A 17407-nucleotide genomic window follows, 5' to 3' on the forward strand; every position below is an offset into this window, starting at 1 on the left:
CAGGAAATAGAGGCATGGCAAACCCAGTTTTCACTTTGGGCTTCCCTGGGTCTTTTCTGGGTTGCAGCAGCAGCTAGAAACCTAGTAAGAGACAATCACGTCCAATGTTAAGAAATATAAAAACCAATAATTCCTAAAAAAAAGTCAGATCAAAACGAAAAGTACACAATTAGAACCGCCTTGTCTGAAACCCCTATATAGGAAACTTTCTCTCCCTTGGCTTGAACAGCAAGGAAAATATATTGGCTTGAAAATCAGGAAAAGTGGCAGCTACTAAAGCATTCTGCCTATACGGCATCTTTTTTTCTTTTTGTATTCCACAGATAGCTTGACACTGGAACATCGTAGAGAGTTGTTCAATGGCTCATTTTGAAGGAAATTGATAGGGTTAAAAACCTTTTGTAATTAAAACAAGTTATATTTTTTAAAAATCAATTTTTTTTACCAAAAACTACATATTTCATGTTAAAGATTGATTAATGACATTATAATCGTAGGCTTTAGCCCGGTCGTCTCTTGCTATTCCAATGAAGAAAAAGCCATAGGCTTTAACCTGTTAGTAGTTTCACATCAAACAAAGAATCCGGGTTGCAGCGGTAGCTAGCAACCTAGTAAGAGACGATCACTTCCAATGTTAAGAAATATAAAACCCCATAACTCCTAAATAAATAAGTCAGATCAAAACAAAAAGTACACCATTATAACACCCTTGTCCGAAACCCCTGTATAGGAAACTTTCTGTCATTTGGCTTGAACAGCAAGGGAAATATATTGGCTTGAAAATCAAGAAAAGTGGCGGCTACTACAACATTCTGCCTAAACGGCATATTTTTTTCTTTCTTCTTTCTTTTCCACAGATAGCTTGGCACTGGAACATCGCAGAGAGTTGTTCAATGGCTCATTTTAACGGAAATTAATTGGGTTAAAAATCTTTTGTAACTAAAATAAATTATTTCGAAAAGAGAATGAATTTTTCCACTAAAATCTGCATTTTTGATGTCTTTTCATACTGCAGTCTTTTCAAAGATATTCAATTTTTGTACAAAAATCATAATCGTATACCAGCGGTAAGATTTGAGCCCACGCCTCCGAAGAGACTGGTGGCTAACACCAACGCCTTGGACCACTCGGCCACGCTGCCTCTCATAACTATATATGTGAAACCGGGTAGCAGCAGTAGCTAGTAGAGACGCCTAGTAAGAAACGATCAGTCCAATGCTAAGAAATATAAAAACCCAGAACTCCTAAAAATAGAGTCAGATGAAAACAAAAGTACATCATTAGACCCACCTTGTCTGAAACCCTACTAGATAAATAATGAATGTCGTCATAGTTTTATTAGAGCTTTGACGTGAATAGAAAACACGACATTATGTTGTTATTTCTAAAGCCGTCATGAAATAATATCATTACGCCATGACGTCATGAAATAAAATCATTACGCCATGACGTCATGATTACTATATAAAAAGCCACAAAGAATCAATGGTCTCATTCATGGTTATATAAAGATTAAATCGAAGCAAGCTACACGCAAGTTAAAAAAACAGTACTACACAAAAACACAGATAGCATCTTGAAAAGAGAAAAGCAAAGGTATTCAACCGACCATGCGTATAGAGAAGGAAACATTCAGAGACAAAAACAAAACGGCAAGGAGTGTTATCACAATGATGAAGATTATGGACATGCAAAAATTGATACTGACGAACAGCGTTATTATAATGATGAAGTTTATAGACATGCAAAAATTGAGACAGCCAAACAAAAGAGCAAGGAACGGTATGATAATGATAAAGATTACCGAAACAAATATAAGGAAAAAATTGCTACCAGAATAATGGGGTGACAAAAGCTATAATGAAAAAAATAAATTTTCTGCGAGGATTGGAGCGAAGAATGCATAAGGACAAATTATAATAAAGAACGACCTCTTGCCTATACTAAATTTTACACGCCACTTAATTATAGTATAGGTTAGTAATTCCACAGATATCTTGGCACTGGAACATCGTAGAGAGTTGTTCAATGGCTAATTTTAAAGGAAATTAATGGGGTTAAAAACCTTTTGTAATTAAAACAAAATATTTTTAAATAGACTCAGTTTTTTACGAAAAGCTGCGTATTTCATCTTATAGATTGATCAATGACGTCATAATCATATACCAGCAGTAGGATTTGAACCCGCGCCTACGAAGAGACTGGTGACTAACACCAGCGCCTTGGACCACACGGCCACGCTGCCTCTCATAGCTATATATGTGAATCCGGATTGCAGCAGTAGCTAGCAACCTAGCAAGAGACGATCTGACCCAATGCTAAGAAATATAAAAAACCAGAACTCCTAAAAATAGAGTCAGATCAAAATTATAGTGAAGAACGACATCTAGCCAATGTTAACTGGAAAATAAATGGGGATTATGTAATTTTCATCGGTATCATAAACCTAATAAAGAACAAACCATGGGACATATTTGACTTAGTTTGATGCCTGACTCTTTGAAGTTTGTCTCTTACTATTCCAAATAATTAAAAGCCATAGGCTTTTTCCAGTTAATGATTTTTCCGGGTTGCTTTCAAACAATTTTATAGTATTATAGTAAATAACGACGTCTAGCCAATGTTAACTGAAAAATAAATGGGGATTATGTAATTTTCATCGGTATCATAAACCTAATAAAGAACAAACCATGGGACATATTAGACTTAGTTTACATTATCCGGGTTGCAGCGGTATGCTAGCAAGAGACGAGCACACCCCATAGTAAAAACTAAAGTAACCCATAAGTCCTGAAAAAAGATTCGGTTCAAAACAAGAAGTACACTATTTGAACCGCCTTTTCCAAAACTTCTATAAAAATATTTGTCCAAAACTTCTTACCGTCCTTTGGCTTGAATAACAAAGAAAGTATATTGGCTTGAAAATCAAGAAAATTGACTTTAACCACGATATTCTCCACAAACGGCATATTTTTTTTTTTTGTTTCCGCTTTTTTTCTCCTCAGGTAGCTGGCCACTGGAAAATAATAGTAAAGAACGACTTCCTGCATATACTAAATTTTATAGGCCACTTAACTATAGTAAAGGCTAGTAAAGTTATATTTAAGGTCAATATATTAAAATTTTCCATTAAAAGACGATTATTGGAATAAAAATCCATCTATCCAGGTTGCAGCGGTAGCTAGCAACCTAGTAAGAGACGATCACGTCCAATGTTAAAAAATATAAAAACCCATAACTCCTAAAAAAGAGTCAGATCAAAACAAAAAATATACCATTAGAACCGCCATGTCCGAAAACCCTGTATAGAAAAGTTTCTGTCCCTTGGCTTGAGCAGCAAGGGAAATATATTGACTTGAAAATCAAGAAAAAGGTAGCTACTACAGCATTCTGCCTAAACGGCATATTTTTTTTCTTTCTTTTCTAAGGATAGCTTGGCACTGGAACATCATAGAGAGTGGTTCAATGGCTCATTTTCATGGAAATTAATGGGGTTAAAAACTTTTTGTAACTAAAACAAATTGTTTTTAAAACAGAATAAATTTTTCCGATAAAAACTGCATTTTTGATGTCTTTTCATACTGCAGTCTTTTCAAAGACATTTGATTTTTGAAGCATACATAAAGGATCGATGTCAGTCAAGAGGATCTAATGTAGTACGAATTAATAGAAGTTTTATTTAGATTTTAAATAGATAAATGTGTAAAAATTGCCTCTGGCAGGATTTGAACCTGCAGTTATAATAAAGAACAGCCTCTTGCCTATACTAAATTTTATAGGCCACTTAACTATAGTATAGCTTAATAAAGTTTATTACATAAAAGACCGATATAGTTCATCATAAATGGCGTCTGTCAATAATTTCATGTTAAAGATTGATCAATGGTGTCATAACTGAGGTTGTAGCTCTAATGGGGAGTTTTTCTTTATTTCTTTTCGTATATTTTATACCATATTTCGAGGGGGAGCTTCGTGTAGCGGGGGATTAAAATAGCGAGTCAAATGGGGAGCATATATTAATGGCCATACTGAATCGAAATCAGACTACTTGGTTTCAGATTCCCTTGAGAGCGGTTGGAGCCACAAGGACTAATTATCTTGAGAAATACTAACATGAAGAGACAAATTAAGAAAGTAATTCATTTATTTTTACTCATATTAGCGGTATATATTTGGATCAGGAATTTCAAAATTATCAGTGTTACACTCCACTGTCATAGGAATTAGGACAACGTTATACACTGGGGCATATACAATGCAACATGGGTTTATCAATGTTCTGATAACAATTGTCAAAAAATATCAATAGTTAGATCATTTGCACTAGACCGTTCTCTAACTCTACTCGAAGACTGGTTGTAAGCTAATTTTTTTGACTGGTTCTAGACTGGCGCAAAATTGCTAAGTTCCACTAACTATAGTCTCTAATTTCGCCAGAGGTTACATTCAGGCGTTGCTAAAACATGTGTTACATTGGTCCTATTGGTTCGTAGTATCTCCTACATTACTATTGGACAGGGATACACCAATTTGCTACTTCAATTTTGATACGATTTATAGCTCTAAGACTTCAACTTTGAATTTTTCTTGACAAAGCAAAGTTTTACTTTTGTAACATCATTGCTAACGACATGTCACTCAGTTCCCAGATGGCTTATAATCTATCACTGTGAAACTTTTTAAGGGAAAATACAACTTATTTTTATTGGAATACATAATCCTAAAGTGAGTTTTCAAAAAAATGCAACTAAATTGCACGAAAATACTTTGTATCTAAAGTGACTATTTTTTTGTATCATAAATTCTACCTTCTCTTGATAGTTTGGGAATTCAAGCTCTTAAAATTTAAACTACATTGTTGGTCGCCTGTCATGTAAAATTTGGTCACAATGATATTTATTGCATATTTTGGCGACACAGAGGCGGATTTATTTATTGCTATTACACTTTCTATGGGAAAGATTTTTACAAAGTTTGTCCAATTAAGATACATTTGTTTTGCTAATTTTTAAATTGAACGCTTAAGCCTTACTCGATCTGTGGGTTACTTGAATTTTTTGTGATTTTATTTTACTTGAGTAACTTTAATTGGAAAATTTTGAGGTTTTGAATTTTGATCCCGTTACATAGCCAGGTCGTCTCTTACTATTCCAATTAAGAAAAAACCATAGGCTTTTTCCTGTTTGTATTACATTACATTAAAATTTACATTAAAGAACGATCTTTAGTCCATATTAAGTGAAGTGTTATAAGGAATCATTATATAGATGTTACAAGATGTTATATAGATAATTATATAAATGTTATAAGGGGTTTCTCAAAGAAATTTACTAGCTACATTGAACCTAAGACAGCCAGAAATAAAGTCATATAAATAAGAAAACATATTTATTGCCTTATAAAATGTTTAGTAAAGAATAACTCAAGCCAATAGTAACCGATTTGGAAACAAATCTATAAAGTAACTGCGAAATGAGGAAGAATCATAATTTGAAGCTGATTTAGGAATGGTGATTGTTATTTCAACTAATTTTATTGGTATTATGATAAAGAACGACCTCTTGCCTATACTAAATTTTATACCCCACTTAATTATAGTATAGGTTAGCAATTCTACATATAGCTTGGCACTGGAACATCGTACAGTATTTCAATGGCTCATTTCAAAGGAAATTAATGGGGTTAAAAACTTTTTGTAAATAAATTTACTATAAGGAACGAACCGTTACCCATAGTAACTGAAGTATAAAATCAAATAGTTCGTGGTCATAATAAAGAGCTGTGTGAAGGCTCATTTTAAAGGAAACTGATGAAGGCCTATATAAAAACCTTTTGTAATTAACAAAAATAATTATTATTATAAAATAAATTGTTACGATATGGTAAAGAACTAACTCAGGCCGTAGTAAATAATTTAATTTTGAAAAGAAAGAACTACGGCAGAAACCTATGGTAGCATAAGTAAGCTACATTTTATAAGAACCGTCAATCGGGATTTAAACTCAGATTTCAGGAATCGAAGTCCTAATTGCTAACCACTACACCAAGAAAGTTCATATAAAAAAGAAATTTGACAGTATATGATAACTTAAACAACGAACTCTAATCATCAGTATTGTCAATCAGTTCGTGTTAACGAACTTCATAGTAATTTCAAACAGTTCGTAGGAACGAACTGTATAGTAAGAGCGACTCTTCTCAATTTTACAATAAGGAACGAGCTATAACCCATAGTAACTTAATTATTAAATCAAACAGTTCGTGGTCATAATAAAGAGCCGTCTAATGGCTCATTTTAAAGGAAATTGCTGTATATAGAAACCTTTTGTAATTAACAAAACTAATTGTTATTGTAAAAAAAATTTTTACGATATGGTAAAAAACTAACTCTAGGCCATAGTAACTAATTTAATTTTGAAAAGAAATACTTACGGCAGAAACCTAAATGGTAGTATAAGTAAGCTACATTTCGTAAAAATCGTCCACCGAGATTTGAACTCAGATCGCAGGATCCAAAGTCCTAAGTGCTAACCACTATGCCAAGAAATGCTCATATAAGAAATTTATATTAAAGAACGACCTTCAGCCCAAACTGAAAAATTTTCTCGTGAAGATCCGATTTGCAGTGGTAGTATATAGTAAAGATGTTTAAAGTAAAGAACGAAATGTAAAGCCAATAAAGAGACTAAAACTTTGTAATAAAACCTAAGTTTCCTAGAAACCATCATCATCCATTTGAAATTAATTTAAAATGTGGCTCCGGGTAAGGTTCGAACTCATGACCTCATGATTAGGTTCTGGGCATGGGCGCCCATAAGCTGAATTCCAGGGGGGGGCAAACTTCGTCTAATTGCTACTTTTAATGCTATATAATAGAAATCTCAGAATAAAAATATAAAAATACGGCAGCATCAGACAGCCAGGGGGGGCCAAGAACCCCCCCCCTGCCCCCCCATATGGGCGCCCATGGTTCTGGGTTGCAGCGGTAGCTAGCAACCTAGTAATTTAAAGAACAGAGACAGAAAAAGGGATTGGGGAAAAAAGCTTGGAAGAAGAGGGGAACTTTAATTAGTATTTATATATAAAAAAAACCTTGGCCCGTCTTTTTTGGACTACTTACTGTTTTTGTCCAGGCTATAGGAATGTTTTGGATTCCAGAATATCCAAGTACCTGTTTATTGCAAAAATGGATAACGTTGCCACCTCCCGACATGATGCTTAGGTCGTCCTCGAGTGGCTTAGAGGCAAAACAGAAGTGTAGAATGAACTGGACGAACTGCAAGAGGAGATTGAAAAACCAAAGAATTTAGAAAAGATCTCAATTCAAGATTATGTATGGAAAGATTCCGTTCTTCGACAGCAATTTTGGCTAGGGGTTCTTCTTCATTTCGGTTAGCAATTCTCTGGCATTAACGCAGTATTGAAAAATATAACCCAAGAAATGTTATTAAAACAAACATTTAACCCCCAAATATTTTCAATATTTACAAGAGCAATTAATTTCTTGGAACTATTTTTCTCCTGTTTTTGCATTGAAGTATCATTCAAGATCGATCGTTGCCACAGAGTGTGTTGAACTCTAATCCTTTTGAACTAAAGGAAAGTCCCTACTCCACTGCGCTAGTGACAACTTGTAGTATAAAAATAACATTCGATTTATGATGTCTAAGACGTGATAAAAATGTTTGAAAAATTATCCCATACGATTGAGGAACAACAACTTTTTCGTCTCCTTTATCATTTTTAATGGAGCGTCACTACATTTTTAATAATCCGTCACATTTTCCTATATAATAATCCTACATTTTTAATAAAGCGTCACAACATTCTATTTGAAAATAGTGTCCAACCTGTCAAGGTGGAACTAACACTTTTTATCTCTGCTTAAAGGTTGATTTGAAAGTGATTAAATTATCGATATTATCGGAGTGAAACTCCTTATCAACATCTTTTGTCGGATACATAGGATAACATTGACAAAATCTAAGTATCAGAGTGAATAAATTCCTCATCAATGTCGTTTATCAGATACGATTGATAACATTCACAAAATTCAAGTATAAGAATGAATAAATCCTTTATCAACATCATTTGTCAGATACATCGGATAACATTCACAAAATCTAAGTATCACAAAGAATAAATTCTTTATCTACATCTTTTGTTAGATATGTCAGATAACATTATCAAAATCTAAGCATCAGATTGATTAAATTCTTCATTGAGCATCTTTAGTCACTTACAACGGATAACACTGACAAAATCTAGGCATCAGACTGAATAAATCATTTATCAACATCTTTTGTTTGATACATGAGATAAAATTCACAAAATCTAAATATCAGAGTGAATAAATTCTTTATCAACTTCTTTTGCCAGATGTGTTTGATAACATTCACAAAATCTAAGTATAAGAGAATAAATTCTTTATCAACATCATTTGTCAGATACGTTGGATAACATTGATAAAATCTAAGTATCACAGTGATCCGGGTTGCAGCGGTAGCTAGCAACCTAGTATGAGACGATTACGTCCAATGTTAAGAAATGTAATAATTTTATAATAAATAACGACCTCTTGCCTATACTAAATCTTATGCGCCACTTGATTATAATATAGGTTAGTAATTCCACAGATAGATTGGCACTGGAGCACCGTAGAGAGTTGTTCAATGGCTCAATTTAAAGAAAATTAATGGGGTTAAAATCCTTTTGTTGTTAAAACAAATTATTTTCAAAATAGAATCAGTTTTCTTACGAAAAACTGCATATTTCATTTAAAAGATTGATCAATGACGTCATGATCATATACCAGCGGTAGGATTTGAACCCGCGCCTCCGAAGAGACTGGTGGCTAACACAACCACCTTGGACCACTCGGCCACGCTGCCTCTCATAACTATATATTTGAATCTAGCAACCTAGTAAGAGACGATCACGCCCCATGCTAAGAAATATAAAAACCACGAACTCTTAAAAATAGAGTCAGATCAAAACAAATGTACATCATTAGAACCACCTTGTCTGAAACCCTACTAGCTAAAGAATGAATGTCATCATAGTTTTGTTAGAACTATGACGTGAATAGAAAAACACGACATTATGTTGTTATTTCTGAAGAAGTCGTGAAATAATATCATTAAGCCATGACGGCATGAAATTTTATAATAAAGCACGACATCTTGCCTATACTAAATTTTATACGCCACTTAATTATAGTATAGGTTAGTAATTCCACAGATAGCATGGCACTGGAACATCGTAGAGAGTTGTTCAATGGCTCATTTTAAAGGAAATAAATGGGGTTAAAAATCTTTTGTAATTAAAACAAATTATTTTTAAAATAGAATCAGTTTTTTTGCGAAAAACTGCATATTTCATATTAAATTATAATAACAAGCGAATATAAAGTTATTATAATCACATTGATAAGTTTACTGTTCAAAACTTTTTGAAAATATACAAAGGGATTAATTTTTTTGTATATCAATATATGACGTAATCAGTGAATAGAATATTTATACACGTTTATCTTTCGATAAGAATAACCAAATATGACGTAATGAGTAACTTGATGGAAAAAATGAAAAAAAAAATTATTTATTTTTCAAACACTTTGTGGTAACGAAGTGTATAGTAAGAGTGACCGGTCTCAATAGTAACTGAAACTCTAAAAAACAGAATTTTGATATCAATACATACAGTAAAGAACGAGCCTTAGCCCATAGTAACAGAATCCGGGTTGCAGCGATAGTTACATAAAGGAATGATACAGTTCATCATAAATGGTTTTGTCAATACGGTTTTTTCATATAATTACCCTATATTACGTCAAATGCTGTAATTTTGGGGAGATTTTAACAAAAACATATTTGTTAACTGAAACTAGTTACATTAAAGTTACATAAATAATCGATAAAGTTCATTATAAATGGTGTCAGTAAAAATAATCTCATGTAGTAATTATTAATAGTAGTTTTGATTAGACTTTAAATTTACAAATGTGTAAAACCTGCCTGCGGCAGGAATTGAACCTGCGACCTTCGGAGTAGAACTTCAACAAGATATCCGCTGCACCCAGCAGGGTTTCAAGGAAACATTTTAAAAGTGGTTTATGTTGTACTTAAAGGATTATATTAATCCGGGTCTATTGTAAAGAACGAACTCTACACCATTGTAATCAAACAGTTCGTGGTAATGAACTGTATAGTAAGAGCGACCCGACTTAATAGTATCAAACAGTTTGTGGTAACGAACTGTATTAACCATTTTCTGACTATAGTAACAAGATTTCTGTTAACACTAACAAATTTTATCTTTGAAGTAACAACTTTTTCTTTAATCTTAACAAACTTTTACTTAATATTGTCAAATTTCTCATGGAAGTAACAGGTTTTTTACTAATAGTAAAAGATCGATACAGTTCATTATAAACGGGACATATGCTATCGTCATGTGATGTAGCTGAATACGGTTTGCATTGGTAGCTTGCAATCTGGGTTGTATCCGGGCTGCAGCGGTAGCTAGCAACCTAGTAAAAAAAAGAGTGAGATCAAAACAAGAAGGGCACCATTAGAACCGCCTTGTCGGAAACCCCTATATAGTATATGAAGTAATATTACATTAAAAGACGATCATTGGAATAACAAATCATTGTATACATTCACTTTAGTTATCTACTTGATTGTTTGAATTTCGTCTCTTTCTATTTCAAAGAATCATAGGCAGCGCGCTAAGGCTGCCTAAGTAAAGAACGATTTGGGCACAATGTGTTTTTTTTTCTTCATACGATTGGAAATTGGAGCGGCTAGTGCCCTTTTTAATACTCGAAAGTGATTGGAGGGCAACTAGCCCCCCTCCCACGCCAATCATTCCCCCAAACACATCCAATCAAAATTTTGAGATAGCCATTTTGTTCAGTGTAGTTGATTTCCAGATACAAAATATGTTTTTGAAGAGGACACACCCCCACAACCTCGGGGCAAGAGCTTTAAGTTATGCCCTGAGGGCATATAAGAATGATGTTGGCACAATGTACTATTTATTATTTTTTTCCTTTAGAGCAGGGCATTTCATATGGAAGGGGCCGTCATAGAAACTTCAAAAGGGGCTCATTCAATTGGAAATTGAGAGTTCCAGTGCTCTTTTTAATAGTCGAAAGTGATTAGAGGGCAACTAGCCCCCCCCCTCACGCCCATCATTCCCCAAAAACATCCAATCAAAACTTTCAGATAGCCATTTTGTTCGGCGTAGTTGATTTCCAGATATAAAATATGTTTTTGAGGAGTACACTCCCCCACAGCCCACAGGGCAAGGGTTTTAAGTTATGCCATGGGGGCATGTAAGGTTTTTAAAAAAGGTGTTGTCATAATAATTTCAAAAAACGCTCATTCAATTGGAAATTCAAAGGGCCAGTGCACTTTTTAATAGTCGAAAGTGATTGAAGGGCAATAAGCCCCTCCCCCACGCCCATCATTCCGCCAAACACATCCAATAACAATTTTGAGATAGCCATTTTGTTCAGCCTAGTTGATTTCCACATCGAAAACATGTTTTTGAGGAGGACACTCCCGCACAACCCCCAGGGCAAGGATTATAAGTTATGTCCTGGGGGCATATAAGGTTTTTATTGAAATCTTTGTCATAGAAGCTTGAAAAAGGGCTTATTCGATTTGAAATTCAAAGGGACCCTTTTTAATAGTCGAAAGTGATTTTGGGGCAACTAACCCCCCTCTAACGCCCACCTTTTCCCCAAACACATCCAATCAAAATTTTTAGATAGCCATTTTATTCAACGTAGTTGAAATTTCCGAAAATTAGGTCTTTAAGTATGAAAAACCCTCCCCCCACAGCCCTCAGGGCAGGGGCTGTAAGTTATGCCCTGCGGGCATATAAAGTTTTTATTGAAAGCCTTGTCGTAGAAATTTCAGAAGGGCTCATTCAATTGGAAATTGAAAGGGCTAGTGCCTTGTTTAATAGTTGAAAGTGATTGGATAGCGACTAATGGCCCTCACACGCCCGCCATTTTCCAAAATACATCCAATCAAAATTTTTAGATATCCATTTTGTTCAACGTAGTTAACGCTCTGGAAATTAGGTCTTTTAAGATGATAACCCCCTCAGTGCAAGGGCTGTAAGTTATGCCCCTGGGGCATATAAGGTTTATATAGAAAGTTGTTGTATAAATCATAGGCAGCACAATCGCGCTACCTAAGTAAAGAACGGGGACACTCTAGAAGGAGAGATGAAACAAAGAATCAGAACAGAGAAAGATACTCCCCCAACCCCGCTGGAGTAAAGGTTTTAAGTTATGCAATGGGGGCATATAAGAACAATGTTAGTATAATGTATTATTTATTAATTTTTTCCTTTAGAGCAGGGCACTTTGTATCGAAGAAGCTGTCGTAGAAACTTCGAAAAGGGCTCGTTCAATTGGAAATTTGAATGGCTTGTGCCCTTTTTAATAGTCGAAAGTGATTGGAAGGCGACTAACACCCCTTACACGCCCACCATTTCCCAAAATACATCCAATCAAAATTTTGAGATAGTCAATTTGTTCGGCGTAGTTGATTTCCAGATAGAAATTATGTTTTTGAGGACAGCCCCCCACAGCCTTTAGGGCAAGGGTCTTAAGTTAAGCCCTGGGGGCATATGAAGTTTTTTTTTATAGAAGGCGTTGTCGTAGATACTTTAAAAAGGCTCATTCAATTGGGAATTCAAAGGGCTAGTGCCATTTTTAATAGTCGAAAGTGATTAGAGGGCAACTATCCCGCCTCTCACGCCCACCTTTTCCCCAAACACATCTAATCAAAACTTCGAGATAGCCATTTTATTCAACGTAGTCTTAAGTTCTGGAAATTAGGTCTTTGAGGATGACACCCCCCCCCCCCCCATAGCCCTCAGGGCAAGGGTTGCAAATTATACCATGGGGCATATAAGGTTTTTATTGAAATCTTTGTCATAGAAACTTGAAAAAGGAGTCATTCGATTGGAAATTCAAAGGGCTAGTGCCCTTTTTAATAGTAAAAAGTGATTTGAAGGCAACTAGCCCCCTCTCACGCCCATCTTTTCTCCAAACATATCCACTCAATATTTTAGATAGTCATTTTATTCAACGTAGGTGAAAGTTTTTGAAATTAGATCTTTACGGATGTAACTCCCTCCCCCCCCCCACAGGCCTCAGGGCAATGGTTGTAAGTTATGCCCTGGTGGCGTATAAGGTTCTTATTGATAGCGTATAAACTTCAAAAGGGCTAATTTAACTGAAAACTGAAAGGGCAAGTGCCTTTTTAATAGTTGAAACTGATTGGAGAGCGACTAACGCCCTCTCACGCACACCATTTTCCCAAACACATCCAATTGAAATTTTGAGACGTCAGTTATGTTCAAAGTAGTTGAAGGTTCTTGAAATTAGGTCTTTTAGGATGATAACCATCTCAGAGCCCTCAGTGCAAGGGTTGTAAGTTATGCCCTGGGGGCATATAAAGTTTATATAGAAAGTTGTTTCAAAAAGGGTTCATTTGATTGGAAATTGAAATTGCCCTTTTAAATAGTCGAAAGTGAGTTGAGAGTAATTAACCCCCCTCTTACGCGCACCATTTCCCCAAGAACATTCAGTCGAAGTTTAGAGATACCCATTTTGTTCAACGTAGTTGAAAGTTCTTGAAATTATGTATTTAAGGATGACAAACCCTCGAGTTTAAGGTTTTTATAGATAGTGTTATCGTAAAACTTTAAAAGGGGCTCATTCAATTTGAAATTTAGAGGGCTAGTACCCTTTGTAATAGTCGAAAGTGATTGGAGAGTAACTAACCCCCCTCTCACGCCCACCATTCCTCCAAACACATTCAATCCAAAATTTCAGATGACCATTTTGTTCAACGTAGTAGAAAGTTGTGGAAATCAGATCTTTGAGAATGGCACCCCCCCAGCACTCAGGGCAAGGGTTTTAAGTTATGCCCTGGGGGCATATAACATTTTTATTGAAAGTTTTGTCGTAGAAACATCAAAAGGGCTCATTTGATTGGAAATTGAAAGGGCTATGGCCATTTTTAATTGTTCAAAGTGATTGGAGAGCGACTACCGCCCCTCTTACTCCCACCATTTCCCCAAACACATCCAATCAAAATTTTGAGATAGTTACAGCAAAGAACGAAAATTAGCCCATAGTAACAAAAATAAGAATATCCGGGTTACAGCGGTACCAAGCAACCTAGTAATTACATAATCCGAGTTGCAGCGGTAGCTATCAACCTAGTAAGAGATGTTATATTAAAGTGTGAACATTAGAAAACCAAGCCATTGCATATATTGGACTTAGTTAGCTGCCTGATTCTTTGAGGCTTGTCTCTTAATATTCCAAGGAAGAAAAAACCGTAGGCTTTTTCCTGCTTGTAATTAAGGTTTATCAGGGTTTTAAACAGTTTGTGGTAACAAACTGTAAGTAAGAGGCGACCCGGCTCAGTAGTAACCGAAACCTAAAAATCTAAATTTGGACACCAATAGATACACCAAAAGAATTAAATTTTTATACTGATTATTAAAATATAAGTCTCATCAAGTTTAGTCTTACCCATCAAAAGTTACGAGCCTGAAAAAATTTGCCAGATTTTCGAAAAAAGGGGGAAACATCCCCTAAAAGTCATAGAATCTTAATGAATCTTAATCACGCCATCAGATTCAGCGTATCAGGGAACCATAGCGTAGAGGTTTCAAGCTCCTATCTGCAAAAATGCGGAATTTTGTATTTTTGCCAGAATAAAGATCACGGATGCGTGTTAATTTTTTTTTTTTTTTTTAGGGGTGATCGTATCGACCCAGTGGTCCTAGAATGTCATTAGAGGGTTCATTCGAATGGAAATTAAAAGTTTTAATGTCATTTTTGAGTGACCAAGAAATTGGAGGGCATGTACAAGCTAAGCGCACCATTCTACTATCGGATACTCTTGACCATTCTACAGTAGCAACGGTAATAACCATATATGACGTAATAATTGAATGAAATATTTACACTCTTATCTTTTGACAAGATAATAATATAAGAAATACATAATCAAAAGAATCATTCTTTTACAAAAAACAGCCTTTTTCTATAATGATTAACTAGACTGATCCTTTATATAACATACCTCAGAAAGAAACTTTTAAAAGATGTTTGCTTCAAGTTGTCTTGTTAAAAGATTATTTCAGTTAATATGGACTAGAGGTCGTTCTTTACTATAAAATCATATTCAAGCAACAATCCCATTATCTGGTGGGTCAAAAGACATGAGCCTTACCAGAACAAAAATATGCAACTATGGACCATGGTTCATTCTTCACTATATTCAGCAACCACGTCAACCAGGATTTAGAGTTTTTTCTTTCTTTACTATAGTAGAGTTCGTTCTGTGCTATAATTGAGAGTTCTTTCTTTAATACAATACCGCTGCAACCCACAACTATGGGCTAGAGTTCGTTCTCTAGCCTAACAAAACAGCCTAACATAATATAAACACAATTCCAATTTACAGTACCGATCCGGGTTATAAGGCAAATCAGTTAACATGGGGAAGAGATCGTAATTTACTATAATCCTTGTTTTTCAAGCCAAGGGACAGTTAGTTTCCTATATAGGGATACTGGAAATTCAGATCTAATAGTATACTTCGTTTTTTGATCTGATTCTAGTTTTAACAGTTATGGGCTCTTTGATTTTTTACTATGGGGCGTAATCGTCTCTTACTAGGTGTCTAGCTACCACTGACAGCCGGATTCTAATCGTCGTCTTTTAATATAATGCTAGCTACTGCTGCAACCCGGATTAGCTAAAGCATGTCTGAGCCTTGCACTAGGAGTTATGGGTTGTTATATTTCTTAGCATTGGACGTGATCGTCTCTTACTAGGTTGAACGCTACCGCTGCAACCCGGATAAGATGACGTCAGTTGCAACTGGGGTTCGATTATATAATATGATTTCTGACAGGAAAAATCCTACGGCTTTTTCTTCTTTGAAATAGTAAGAGACGAACCTTAAACAATCAAGTAGCTAACTAAGTCCAATGTATGCAATGGTTCGTTATTCCAATGATCGTCTTTTAATGTAAAACTGATGAAACTTAGATATTGAAAATCATCATAAAAATCTGATTCTTTTGATGTATCTATTGATATTGAAATTCCGTTTTTCAGAGTTTCGGTTCCTATTGAGACGAGTCACTCTTACTATACAGTTCGTTACCACAAACTATTTGATTAATGTAAAAACTTTTAGTTACCATGTGCCGGGGTTTTTTCTTTACTAGACTTGTAGAAAAAACTGATTACAAACAGGAAAAAGCTGACGGCTTTTTCTTTTTTGGAAAAATTAGAGACGATCTTCAAGGAATCAGGCAGCTAACTAAGTCCATAATTTGTTCTTTAACATAAACTTCATTAATCAGATATTCTAATATATCCTACATGGTCAAGCGGTTAGGATATCTGGCTCTCACAAAGTTGGCTCGAATTCGGTTCCCGGTATGGAAAACTTTTATTTATGATGATTTCTTAAGGAATATATTTAAAATAAATTTGTGTTATACTATCATTTCTAAAGATAAAAATGTGCTGTATCATCATCTACATAATGATTCCTTTAACACGTGGTGCTAGAATGTCGCGAGAGGGCTCATTCGAACGGAAATTAAAAAGTTCCAGTGCCCTTTTTAATTAAAAACAAAATTTAATTAAATTAACTACTTAAAAATTTAATAAAACAAAACTTTGTTTTATTTAAATTTTACTAAAAACTGTTTTTTTTATCGCCAATCTTGATGAATATTGTGTAAAAAATTGTTCTATATTAAAAATTATTTTGTTAATTACAGAAGGTTTCTATATACAGCAATTACCTTTAAAGTGAGCAACTAAACAGCCACTAAATACCTACGATTATGAAGCCATTCACCAATCTTGACCATGAAAATGCAGTTTTCGTAAAAAAATTTATTACATTAAAAAATTTTTTTTAATTACAAAATATTTCAATCCCATCAATTTACCTTAAAATGAGCTATTAAACAGCTTTTTACAATGTTCCAGTGCCCCGTTATCTGAGGAAAAAGAAAGAAAGAAGAAAGATACTATACTTTTTTAGGAATATATATTTAAATTTTGGGTTTAAGTAATTCATTTATAATATGTTTCGTTTGTCAGGTTTCAGTTTCCTGATTTAATGCTTAGGGCTGAATTTTTAGTATCTTAAATCCTTAATATCTAATATTAATATCAAGTTAATATCTGTAATTTATTAATATTTAATCAATTTATTTAATATATTAATATCTTTAATATCTAATATATTCTACATGTTAATATCTTTAATTTTTTAAATTAAAGATAAACATAACTTGCTTTTTTCCTTTCTACTTTTCTCAAATTAGTTTT

The sequence above is a fragment of the Artemia sp. Qi Xiang Cuo genome, chromosome 12, assembly GCF_049724085.1.
Source record: "Artemia sp. Qi Xiang Cuo chromosome 12, ASM4972408v1, whole genome shotgun sequence".
Classification (NCBI taxonomy): domain Eukaryota; kingdom Metazoa; phylum Arthropoda; class Branchiopoda; order Anostraca; family Artemiidae; genus Artemia; species Artemia sp. Qi Xiang Cuo.